At 40.2% G+C, this 12,500-nt stretch overlaps 2 protein-coding genes across 3 annotated transcripts in view; one reads left to right on the top strand and one right to left on the bottom strand.

Moving 5' to 3' along the window:
- Window positions 1–6,214, bottom strand: part of LOC125035800 (testis-expressed protein 2-like) — a 23,459-nt gene extending 17,245 nt beyond the window's left edge. The window contains exon 1 of one of the 2 annotated variants that reach the window (XM_047628015.1): window positions 6,098–6,214. The gene's annotated coding sequence lies outside the window, so the exon portion shown is untranslated. Of the gene's footprint in view, window positions 1–5,889; window positions 5,982–6,097 lie in introns of those variants that run through there. The other variant, XM_047628016.1, reaches the window with a different exon arrangement.
- A 501-nt stretch (window positions 6,215–6,715) lies between these two features.
- The window catches only part of LOC125035867 (breast cancer type 1 susceptibility protein homolog), a 19,475-nt gene continuing 13,690 nt past the window's right edge, over window positions 6,716–12,500 (top strand). The window contains exon 1 of the mRNA XM_047628179.1: window positions 6,716–6,781. The gene's annotated coding sequence lies outside the window, so the exon portion shown is untranslated. The remainder of the gene's footprint in view (window positions 6,782–12,500) is intronic.

Genomic DNA, 12,500 nt, shown 5'->3' with positions numbered 1-12,500 from the left:
GGTATTAGGCCTAATAATTAGCTCCTAAAACACACGCAATTGCTAACTCAAATTCTAAAGCTTGTGAAAACTTGGTGAGGAAATACGAAAGTAGGCTACACACCTAAGAAGAATACACAAGCAAACCCAATAGTTGAAGTTTTCATGCATAAAAAAATTTACTCCATGCACGGAGAGAAAAGATACGTTCAAGGGCAAATATCTGAAACCGACATCCCTAAAAAATAATGGCAAGTGCAGTATCTTCTTTGTCACACAACAGATGGCGTATTGATTTGGGATGGCCAGAGAGAGAGAGAGAGAGAGAGAGAGAGAGAGAGAGAGAGAGAGAGAGAGAGAGAGAGAGAGAGAGAGAGAGAGAGAGAGAGAGAGAGAGAGAGGGAGAGAGAGAGAGAGAGAGAGAGAGAGAGAGAGGGAGAGAGGGAGAGAGGGAGAGAGGGAGAGAGGGAGAGAGGGAGAGAGAGAGACAGAGAGACAGAGAGACAGAGAGACAGAGAGACAGAGAGACAGAGAGACAATGAGAGACAATGAGAGACAGAGACACACAGACACACACACACACACACACACACACACAGAGAGAGAGAGAGAGAGAGAGAGAGAGAGAGAGAGAGAGAGAGAGAGAGAGAGAGAGAGAGAGAGAGAGAGAGAGAGAGAGAGAGAGAGAGAGAGAGAGAGAGAGCGTTGAGCATGGGGGCAGTAATGTGCGTGATTGTTTATGACTGAGTAATTATCCTTATGCCTTGTAGATTACTGAACTCCAAGGCCACCAGATCACAGCACACACATAACCATCCCGAATACCAACAATTAACACGTCCCTTCCACAATTATTTATTTTTTTTCGCAATAAATATTAGCCACTCATACTCACTCCCCTTGTCAATGAAGTCCCAGTCGGTAAATTAAGAAGAGACGTTTTAGATGCGATAGTAAAGGAATGTAGAAATCGCATACTGGGTATATGGCAATGCAATACCAGGGAGAAGGAATTCCCTCAAAGAATATGAAAATGCTCTATTATTTACTGACTTGCAATCGTGCATAAAGCCTAAATCAGTTACGGGCGAATTACAATGAACAATTAAGTCTCATTATGACAGAGGAAATAAAGAAAAATAGTTTTTTGTTTGTTTGTTTTTGTGTATTTACTTATTTATTCATTGATATTTACCGTCTGATTTTTTTTTTTTCAAATTTTCTCAATATTTCGCCGTCACAGATTTTTTTCAAAGGACAAATGGTAAAGGCATCGAAGCATAATCCGCCGATGGCATGAATACATAACTATATAACTGCGTAGTAGTACAAATTTAAACCAGTCATGCGTTCAAGTTAACTAAGGCGGAAACTACGTAAGTATCTACAGTGTGAATGCAGGGCGTTAAATGTAGGTAGAAGAATTAGAAATACATAAATATAAAAATGAATATATATGTGTGTGTGTGTGTGTGTGTGTGTGTGTGTGTGTGTGTGTGTGTGTGTGTGTGTGTGTGTGTGTGTGTGTGTGTGTGTGCGCGCGTGTGCGTGTGCGTGTGCGTGTGAGGGTGTGCGTGTGAGGGTGTGCGTGTGCGTGTGAGGGTGTGCGTGTGCGTGTGAGGGTGTGCGTGTGCGTGTGAGGGTGTGCGTGTGCGTGGGAGGGTGTGCGTGTGCGTGGGAGGGTGTGCGTGTGAGGGTGTGCGTGTGCGTGTGAGGGTGTGCGTGTGCGTGTGAGGGTGTGCGTGTGAGGGTGTGCGTGTGCGTGTGAGGGTGTGCGTGTGCGTGTGAGGGTGTGCGTGTGCGTGTGAGGGTGTGCGTGTGCGTGTGAGGGTGTGCGTGTGCGTGTGAGGGTGTGCGTGTGCGTGTGAGGGTGTGCGTGTGCGTGTGAGGGTGTGCGTGTGCGTGTGAGGGTGTGCGTGTGCGTGTGCGTGTGCGTAAGCGTATGCGTGCGTGTTGTATGCATTCATGTCTAAAATGCAAAAGTCAGTGTTCCAATAAGACAAGACACACACTCCCATCCACGCTTATGGCGCAGCCAACATATCACTGCCAAGCCCACCCTATTTCCCTCCAGCAAGTGTGCACACTAGGGCGTGGGTGGAGGGTTAAAAACGAGGGGGAGAGCGAGGAGGAAAGCGAGCGAGGGAGAGGGAGAGAGCAAGCCAGCGTATAGGAAATTTGATGTCCTTTGCAAAACTCGTCCGTATCAATATCAGGTTTCCTCACAGCCCCGTCCCCTTACCATACCAACCTTTTCCTTGTCCTCCTGATCTCATACAATAAACAATTACACGCTACGAAAGAAGATAAATATATAAATAAAAACGAATAGAAACGAGAAAAGAAAAGGAAATGTAAAACAACAACAAGAAAACGCGAAAAAAAAACAAAAACAAAGAAAAGACGAAAGCTGTATGCGAGAGCTAATGAACGTACAAACCCAAACTTTTTAGAATCCTCCATGCCAAACGAACCGGCGCGCCACCAAGAAGGGCAGAGTCAACACTACCACATAGAAAGAGCAAACCTCACTCTCTTTCTGCAGCGTCACAGAGGTGTTCTACAAACGACGACGAAGACGACGACGGTGGTGGTGGCGGCGGCGGCGGCGGGGGAAGGAAGGGGTGAGTTGGAGGGGGGAGGTATGGGCGATCTCACCAAGTGATTCTCGCTATGCTTTGAGTCACCCCCCCCCCTCTCTCTCTCTCTCTCTCTCTCTCTCTCTCTCTCTCTCTCTCTCTCTCTCTCTCTCTCTCTCTCTCTCTCTCTCTCTCTCTCTCTCTCTCTCTCTCTCTCTCTCTCTCGCACACAAATAATTCTACATATCGACCCATGCCACGAGTAAATTTGGTTCGCATGCAAATGCGGATTTCGCTGATACCACCAATTTTACCACACTTGCCACAAAAGAGATAAAGAGCGACATGGTCTGGAGGGTAGGAGGATAAGAGAAAGAGGGAGAGAAAGCGTGAAAGAAAGAGAGAAAGAGAGAAAGGGAGGGGGGGAGGGAGGGAGGGAGGGGGAGAGAGGGAGAGAGGGAGAGAGGGAGAGAGGGAGGGGGGGAGAGAGGGAGAGGGAGAGAGAGAGAGAGAGAGAGAGAGAGAGAGAGAGAGAGAGAGAGAGAGAGAGAGAGAGAGAGAGAGAGAGAGAGAGAGAGAGAGAGAGGGAGAGAGAGAGGGAGAGGGAGAGGGAGAGGGAGAGGGAGAGGGAGAGGGAGAGGGAGAGGGAGAGGGAGAGGGAGAGGGAGAGGGAGAGGGAGAGGGAGAGGGAGAGGGAGAGGGAGAGGGAGAGGGAGGAAGGGGAGACAGAGAGACAGTTAACTGTGAGTCACTTATGCATATGTGTGAAAAGACACATCCCAGTGTGTACAGTTACTGTTACCGATGACTCAACAATGTGCCAAGGCTAGTCTGAGTTCTACATTCAAACAATGACTATTCCTTTTGACAGGTATCTGGGGTAACAAAGTACCTTTCTTGTATTATTAGTGTGGATGGGCTATGAGTTATCTGCAGCTATTCTACAGTTCCTCCACAATGTTGGAGAACCTTCACCTGAACTTTACCTATAACATGCCTCCTTCACCTTTTTTTTTTTTTTACTAATGACAAGGTATGAAGTGTTGCTGGACTTAATTAGACACTTCCGTAGTGGGCTCAACCTTCGAGATATACAGATGAATGAAAGTACTTCTACTAATCTGATAAGAGAGGATACCTGACTTGACAGTAGGCCAATGAGAGAGATGCAAGTTTCATGAGAGACATATGAAGATGGCCACCATATGCACCACGCATCAAATGATTATGTAGCAACAAAAATAAATAGCATGCTGTATTTGGTGTGGTGTGTTGACAGATCAAGGAAATGGACAGAAGTGTGTTCTTTGAAGTCTTAGATTTTAAACAGGAGATGATCCAAAAGGTTTCTATTTACATGTGCCATCTATCTGCCACCTGAGGATGCACAGAGCTGTTATGCTGAGAATTGGGTGTCACAGATGGAAATGAGATTTACCATATTTGAGGCTGGCTTTGAAAAGGGGAATGAGATGGTGGATGACAGGAGGGGGAAAGTGGAATAAAGCAGAGAGAGGAGCAAGGTTACAAATACAGTTAATCCTCTTCTCGCTGCACCTAGACAGGAGTGTCAGTATCTACATGCTTATTGTTATGAAGCTTATCAGGTTATGGGATAATACTGGATATTTAATAAAACTAAAAGGATGACTGATGATGGTGATGGTCATCTTTATCACCTCTTATAACAAATAAAAATACTAATAATGATATTGGTTTAACTATGAACAAAAACACCAAGAGCTAAACGATGTACATATTTTGGACATTGTGTAAATTTCACTGTTTGTTAACAATGCCCTCATTTCTTCAGTGTCTGAGCCTGAAAACACATCACATTTTGTTATAATGCTATCAGTATAGACACTGTTCACCATAATTTTGGGTTTTACATGTCTTGATCATACAAAATTGTTGCTGCATGACAGGATATTCCTCAAGGTGCTATTTATTTTACTTTAAGTGGTTTTGATCTTGGAATAAGTCAGTAAAGAGTTTGCATTAATTATATAAGAACTATGACTATTATACATAAATCCGAAGTTGAAATGATGTTTCTCAAACAAAGAAGGAAATAACTGAGAACTAGAAAAGTTGTAGGATTTGTTGGTTACTCTAATTTCAGCTTAAAGCCTAGCCTATGTAACTTAGCCCTAAAATACTTCAAAATTAGGATTGACAGCAACTATGAAAAGATGACTTGAAGTTATGTCTCAATTTGAAGTTCAAACTGTGGTGCAGACATAGAATCATTGTATTTATTGTTAGGATTATGTGATTCACAAATTGAAGTGGGAGGTTGATAGTGGAATGCTGCAGACTTGACTGAAAGCTAGATTTACAGGATTTCCAATAAAGCAATTCAAAATTGTAATATAATACATGCACTTTATATATATATATATATATATATATATATATATATATATATATATATATATATTTAAACATATAGCCTATATATATACACACACACAGAAATAATCTTCTACATGTATAAACACAAAAACAAGTGAATAAATCTATATCTACCCTATTTATTTACACAGATAGAGATAATGAGAAGGTTGATAAGACTCAAGGGCCATCATCCATGCATTTTCCCTCTCCCATACACCACTTGACATGAGAAATGGGAAAGAAGTGATTTCATATTTTTTTAACTCTGACTCTTGGATTAAAGAAGGAAAAAAAAAATTAAAAAAAACGATCCCAATGTGAATCACAAACAGTGGCATTAATGTTGACTTTTGCATTTGCCTGAATAACAGAATTTATCATAGAACTTTTAATATTTTCATGTACTACTTAAGTCACTAAGTAGTCAATTCAGATCTAAAACATTTGCTCATATAGTATAGCTCCCCCCCCAAAAAAAAAACCTGTCCCCCTTCTTCCATGGACCTATGCATGACACTGGTTCTCCATCAGTGTTATGGGGAAATGCCAATGAACAAGTGGTTAAGAGTAAGTAAAAAGACGGATAAAATACGAATTATTTGAATCACATTAAAAACACCTCTGCATTATCAGTTCCCAATCATGGTGTAATCAAATGTTGGAGAATCAGATTTATTAACCAAAAGAAGAATTTATCCAGGTATTTGATTTCTTATCCTTTATCATATGTTACAACAGTCATGCTACAGCTGTCAGTCCCCAAATCGCATTCGATCCTCGTATCTGCAGAACCCGTCATTGATATTGCATAAAATTCTACAAACAAAGTCCTCATAAATGCGTATGATATCCGTCATTTTACTTTCACTCAGCATATATCCTCCAACATATGAGGATCTATGGTTTAAATACGGCACCACTACAAACTCACGACTCTATTCCAGCGCTAAATTCCTTATGGCAAGACCACGACAGGCACGAAAACACACGAAATCCTGGCGTTGTCCAATTGACATCTTTATCTCTCAACCACCTAATAAAGCCACAAAATGACAGAACATCAACTCGCTACACACCCAAGAAGCTAAAAAAATATTTTAGGAATCCGGAGAGGGAATGAACACCTCGAATGCACTCACCGCGGGCCGTTAATCCTGCGGCTCTTGCATGTTTGACAGAGTAAGGTGGTGTAATTGGGGAGAAGAAACAGCGATGACAACAGACGACATGAGTGACGTCACGCCCCAACAATGAACTTGCGAGTAATTCTGGCAGAAAGGTTTATTATTTGACTCTTACATGGTTCACACTTTCAGCGACTTATTTTAATGGGTGCATTGATTTTTTTGTTGTCCATATTTGGAAAAAAGACAATTCACTGGTATGATATATGCTAAAAAATAGCAAAGTTATACTTATTCGGGGTTTCGATATATAACTGAGTTATTTTTCGCGTGTTCTCAAGTCCTGCGACTCATGTATATACATATATTGATCTGGTTCTGATTTATAGAAATATGCAGACAGTATATAAATATACCAATGAGAAAAATTGTGCCAAGAAAATTGGAAATTCAGCAAAACAATGCATTTATCCAGAATTTTGGCATAATTATCCTCAATCATGCCATTAGCTATCTCAGCCGCGATAAGTTAATAACACCCTTATAAACATTTCCAGAATAATTTCTTACAAGAGGACCAGTTAGATAAAACCTTTCCGAGATTTTTTCTACCACAATCATTCGCGAATTCAACCCGATTTGTTTACCAAGACCCGAAAGCCTCGGAAGGACCCGCTGGAAATCGCTCCCTTTTCACGGGTAGATATGCAAATTCGCACTTTTTACGGTATTGCACCATCGAAATTAAGTGATGAGGACTCGAGGGGTGTCCCGTAGCCACGTAATAAGAGTGTCACGGCAGAGAAAGAGGTATAAATGAATCAGCTGATCTGAGGTTGTGTCGACCATCGCTTATGAAAGGTTTGGCGGGAAGGAAATAACTGAATTAACGAATGTTTTTATTGTTGTTCCTTGATTTCCTTGCGATTTGGCCTTATGACTGAATGCTGTTTGGGGTTAGTGATTGCGTTTTATTTGTTTGAGAGGGTAATGAGGGTTGTTTTGGATGTTAATGCTTGTATTATGGTGAAAGAAGTCTGGATTAGTGAGGCGTATTTTTTTTTCTTTCCTTTGGGTTTTATTTTTATGTTGAAATCCTGCCTCTTATTGACACGGGTGTTGCAGTTTCCGAAAAAAATCAACCGAAATTAGTCTTGAATTGATATCCTTGGCTGATGCATCAGGACAAAGTAAATATACTTAGAGTAATTGTGTTATTATGCCTCATTGTTATGTAACTAAGCTTATGTACTCCTAGAGCTATAGGTTTCTAATTTTGTAATCTTGATACATAACTAGATACTTTTGCAGAATAGGATGTCAGTATTTTTTGTCATTTATATGTAATAACTATCACCCTCAAGGTAAACAGATAGATGCAATGTATTGATGAATTCTGACACTTCAGACACTTCATCAATGATATATCACTCAGAGATTATTGATATTAACCCGTTGCTGACAGGCATGTCATGCCATGCCCACTGTGAGTTTACTTGTTTAATTGTTTGTACAGATGGATGGCTACACTTGTACTAAGTCACCAATGAGCCAATTACAAGTACTGCCTGTCTGTCTCACCTGTTTACCCTTTTCTTTAATTTTTGAAAATATTTTACGTTATCTTATTTTGCAATTACTAATATTTATAACATTATAGTAATTATAATGTTTATAATAAAAGTAACACCATCGATATTCATAGCACTAGTAAAAAATACATTTCCTGCCAATTCAAGGAAAGGTGAAATCAGATAAGTCAGAGCCATATATGTGTAGAGATATTTCACAAAAAAATATAAAAAATGAGCAAAGCATTTTCCCCATTTTTTATTCATTTTCCCCAGTGACAATGGGTTAAGATGGTATTGATGTTATACATTACAAAAAGTTATCGGATGTGTAGCATTTCAAGCCACCACTCAGAATATCTGCTTTATCTTGCTCAAGATGTGGATGGCAAAATATATTGAATAGTTGATTTCACTTGCAGTGGGACAGTTGCAAATGAAATTTTGTCTTGTTGAATCCTCTCTGATGGTATATCAAGTTTGGAACTGTTTCCAGCTTTATCTTTCAATTGTTATCCTTTGCTTGAGTGTTGATATTACAGTGCCTGGTGTTACTGCTGCTATCTATAAGCATAATATTGAATAATTTGCTGATATGCAACTAGCAATGGAAGTCTTCTAGTTGTTTTTGAATTTCCCAATATGTTAATATTGTTACTGTGTACCTTGTGGGCCATAATTTTAAGTGGAAAATTTGTCCACAATAGAATCATGTCATGTGAGACTAAGGCCTCAGCACGAACCTCCACCACTTACATTTTAGTTTTATAGAGTTTGGGCTGGTACCTTTTTGCATATCATGGGAGTCTGTATGTTCTTGTCTTATTGGAATAAACTTTGTAGAGGTTTGTTGACTTGCATTGATGTGTGGATTTTGAGTTATTGTGTTTACCCTTTTTTAACAAATTTGCAGCTAGTAAAATTTTGGAAGAAATTTGGCAAGGCTATTGTGCCAGAGCTATTGTCTGATTCACAGTTGGACACCCCAGGCATCATCCTACTGTGAAATAGGTTCATAACAGGATGAGATATATGACCAAGGGCCGTTGAGGTTTACACCTTGATGTGATGAAACGTCACCCAGCATGAGTCGGTTAATTTTTGGACGTGTCACTGTCATTCACGTATGCCTATTGGTTCATACTCTTGTAAGGCATTATTGTTTATTTCTCTGTATTTTCATAGTCCTGTCCAGAACACTCATCCATAATTCTATCCATTTTCATATTTTCCTGTTATTTGACTAACCATTCATGTATAAGGTTTAAATTCAAGATAGTTTAGCATGTGACTGTAACTATATTTATCTTTACAAGTTAGTCTTCTTAAGTTTTAGTAACTTTTAGGGAAGTACCTCATCAAGCAATACAGTAGTCTCTGCTTTGAGGGGTAAGGAAAACCAGCTAATCTCCACCTCGCATATTCTTGGAAGATAGAAGTGAACTAGTTCCTTTGCTAGCTAGAGTTCGAAGTGTGCAACAGACATTCAACATGTGTATTGGGAGAAAATAGAGATTGAGCTGTTCTTTATTTGATAATAAAGTGCCAGAGAGATCTGCTAGTTACAACTTGAAAAGTCATATGTTTAGAAGACACAGCTTTTATTGGCTTTGGTAGTGCTATCACACTAGTCACTGTTGTTTAGTTAAATATAAACCTTATGATAAACAAACACATGGAACCACATAATGATTTCTGTATCAAGTTTTCTTAGTTTTGTTTTTATGTCTTTAATTTATCTTTAGGTTGCAATTTTGGTTAACAATTGCTACTTTAATTATTAGTGTTGTTAACAACACAAATAGCAGTATAAAAATGAAAAGATATTTCAGAAAAAAAAAAGAGTAAATAGATTAGATATATAGGTAGTATTAGTAATTGACTCCTTGGTGACTAAGCACTTATGAGGCCATTTCCTCAAAATAGACAACAATAAATAAACTCAACTTTTTGTGGGCATGACACATACAGTAAATATATTGGCCTAAGAAGGTTTCTATATTTTCCTGTCTTGTTTCCATAATATTTACCAGTAGATAATTTTTTTACACATTAGTAGCTTGTTGGTGGACTCCAAAAGGCAGTTGGTGAGGGTAAATCAGAAAAAGATTATAGTGATAATCATAATAGTCTTTTGGAGGAGATTGCTGTAGGGAGCAGGAAGGTGGACATGCAGGCAAAACCCAAGAGGAACATGCACATTTAGGTTTGGACAAGAGCCTGATTTTAGTAAAAGTTTCAATTCCTATGTCAGAGCAGGGGTTCTTAACCGGGGGTTCATTGATCTCAAGGGGGTCCATGGACGAGCTTCAGTTGGTCCATGGTGATCAGATAAGAATAACATAAATTTGCTTTTTTTTTTTTAGATTGTTTACTTTCAAGTTTAATGATAATTTGTGTATCTCATATATAACCCCATGCCCCACCCCCCAATCCCATTCCTGTTGTTGTCATGGGAGGGCTTAGGAAACAGAGACTGGGACCCAAAGCTGGTGATCACCTCTGCCTTGGGCCTCAACCCTCAGCTCAACTAATTTTGCAGTCTTTTTCCTTCTCCCTTTTTGTTTCCATCTCTGCTCCAGCCCCTTTTACTATCTCTTTCCTAAAGTGTGAGAACTGTGTTAAAAGGATGAAAGGTTGACACTGTGCCAGTCATAAATGGCCTGGTGGAGCCATGGGCATGGTATTCCCCTTTTTAGTTGTCTAACGCGTACCCCTCAAGGGGACCCTGAGGGATGGACTGTTCTCTCCCTAATGTACTCTAGGCTTACCATGGCCAATACCATCAATAGTGGCAATAAAGCTTGCCCCACTGCTTCAAAGGCTCCTGGTTCCTCGACTCCAGGCTCTCCTTTGACCACGACTCTGAACACTGTTACTATGCTTTCTATCACATCATCCACCCTGGTCAATACTCAGCCTCCAGGAGACATTCCTCCTCTTCCATGACCCTCTACTTCATTTCCACTCCAACAGCTTTCTTATCAACTACCCCATCCTCCCTTTTTGCTACTCTACAACCTTATTATCCACCTCTCCATGGTACTACCTCTCTCAGCACTACTCCTTCTTTCACACACCTTGGTCTTTCTACTACTACAATCTCTACAAACATCTTAAATACCCTATTTAGCCCAGCCAGATGGGCCTGATTTTTTGTGATCCCCCACTGTTCCTTTCTCTGAGAGCACTCTCCTCTTCCAGCAATTTTTCCAAAAACAAGTAGGCAAAGTTTCCTTCTGCAGCCTCCCTTCCTGCCTAACCTCATCCCGCCCTCAGTACTTGTACCAGAACCGTCTCCATCTCCCCAACAAACTACCCTGTCTATGACAAAAATTGGTCAGATTGTAAAGAAGACTTACTCGCCTGCCTCATGGACTATGATGCAATATCAGTCCAATGCTACACCATTTCCCCTAGAAACCTTCATAAGTCCCTCACCAATATTGCAAAATTACTTTCTGTAGACATGACCTCCCCTCTAATGTTTACATTGGCAGAGGATGCCTCCCTTTCCGACCATATCCACCTCCCCTTTCAGTGTCAGATTTGTTGGCGTTTAGGCCATCCTACCAACACTGTCATTCCACAGCCTGATGCCCTCTATATGGCCAAGCTGGTCATAATGAATCAAACTGCTCTGCACAGTCATACACATTTGCCAATTGTGGCAGCTCTCATATTGTATTTTATAGTGGCTGCCCTACCTACAAGTTTGAATCTGAAGTGTCAATTCTCATATTCAGACTTGGCCTCACTCTTTGTGAAGCCAGACAAGAAGCTATGCATCTCTTGCACTCCCTGTTCCAGCAATTATTCTACCCCTCCCTTTTCCTTCCAAGATATTTCTACATCTCCCTGAGCATCTCTTCCTTGTCCTACTTCTATCCCCTCCCTCTCCCTGAAAAATCCTTTTGCCATTCTAAATCCTGACATCCCGATCTCCTCCACTATTTCAGACTCTCCAGTCACTACTTCCCTGGTACCTATCCCTCTTCCTTCTAACCCAACTCATCACACAAGGCAAGCTAAATGCTCCATCCCATCTTCTACCCTGTTCTTTCCATCAACCTCTCCCTCCACCTCTCAAACATCTGTCCCCTGTTCTCCCTCACATAAGAAAACCTTAGTTTCTCAGATCTCCCCAATCAACTCCACTGCAGAAACTCTCAAAGACATTCAAAACTATCCAATCATGACCCAAGGTAACATGCCTGCACCTCAATCATCCCCCAATCTCTCTACTCCCATTCCTTCTACACTCAAAGTTACTGTTGACATCTATCATCCTCCTACTTATGTTCCCCCTACACTCCTTCTTCCCACTTCTTCTCAATTTCTTTTATGTTTATTCTTTTGCCTTTCCTTAAAGGACATTATACACAGTCATAGGGAAGGCTGTGAGAAGACAAACTTTGTTTTGTTTTGTTTTTATAAATGGTTTTGGTTGACCCAACAACACTGAACCCATTGTAAAAAAATGTACGTATATACATGCGTGTGTGTGTATACACATACACATACATGCTTACATTTTTAGTTCAACAAACTAAAAATTATGAAATTACTAGGGAACAAATATTTTAGGATCATTAGTTCTTAGCAAATGATTTGGGATTTTTGTTTTAATTAGAAACTTAGGGGGCACAAACATCTTAGAACAATTAATTTCTTGCTGGTCATTTAGAATGATTATTTCTAACATATATATTATTTACACGTTGCTAAGACTAGAATTCCATGGGGGTAGCTGAAATGGGCTGATTTTTGCAGATATGATACGACAAAAAAATATTCACCCTTTGTGGGAATGGTGCTGGAAATAATGGCTAGGTGTTATGGCTGTA

Source organism: Penaeus chinensis, chromosome 20 (genome assembly GCF_019202785.1).
Source record: "Penaeus chinensis breed Huanghai No. 1 chromosome 20, ASM1920278v2, whole genome shotgun sequence".
NCBI lineage: Eukaryota > Metazoa > Arthropoda > Malacostraca > Decapoda > Penaeidae > Penaeus > Penaeus chinensis.
The sequence above is the reverse complement of the archived record's forward strand: the minus strand, read 5'-3'. Positions and strand labels throughout refer to the sequence as shown.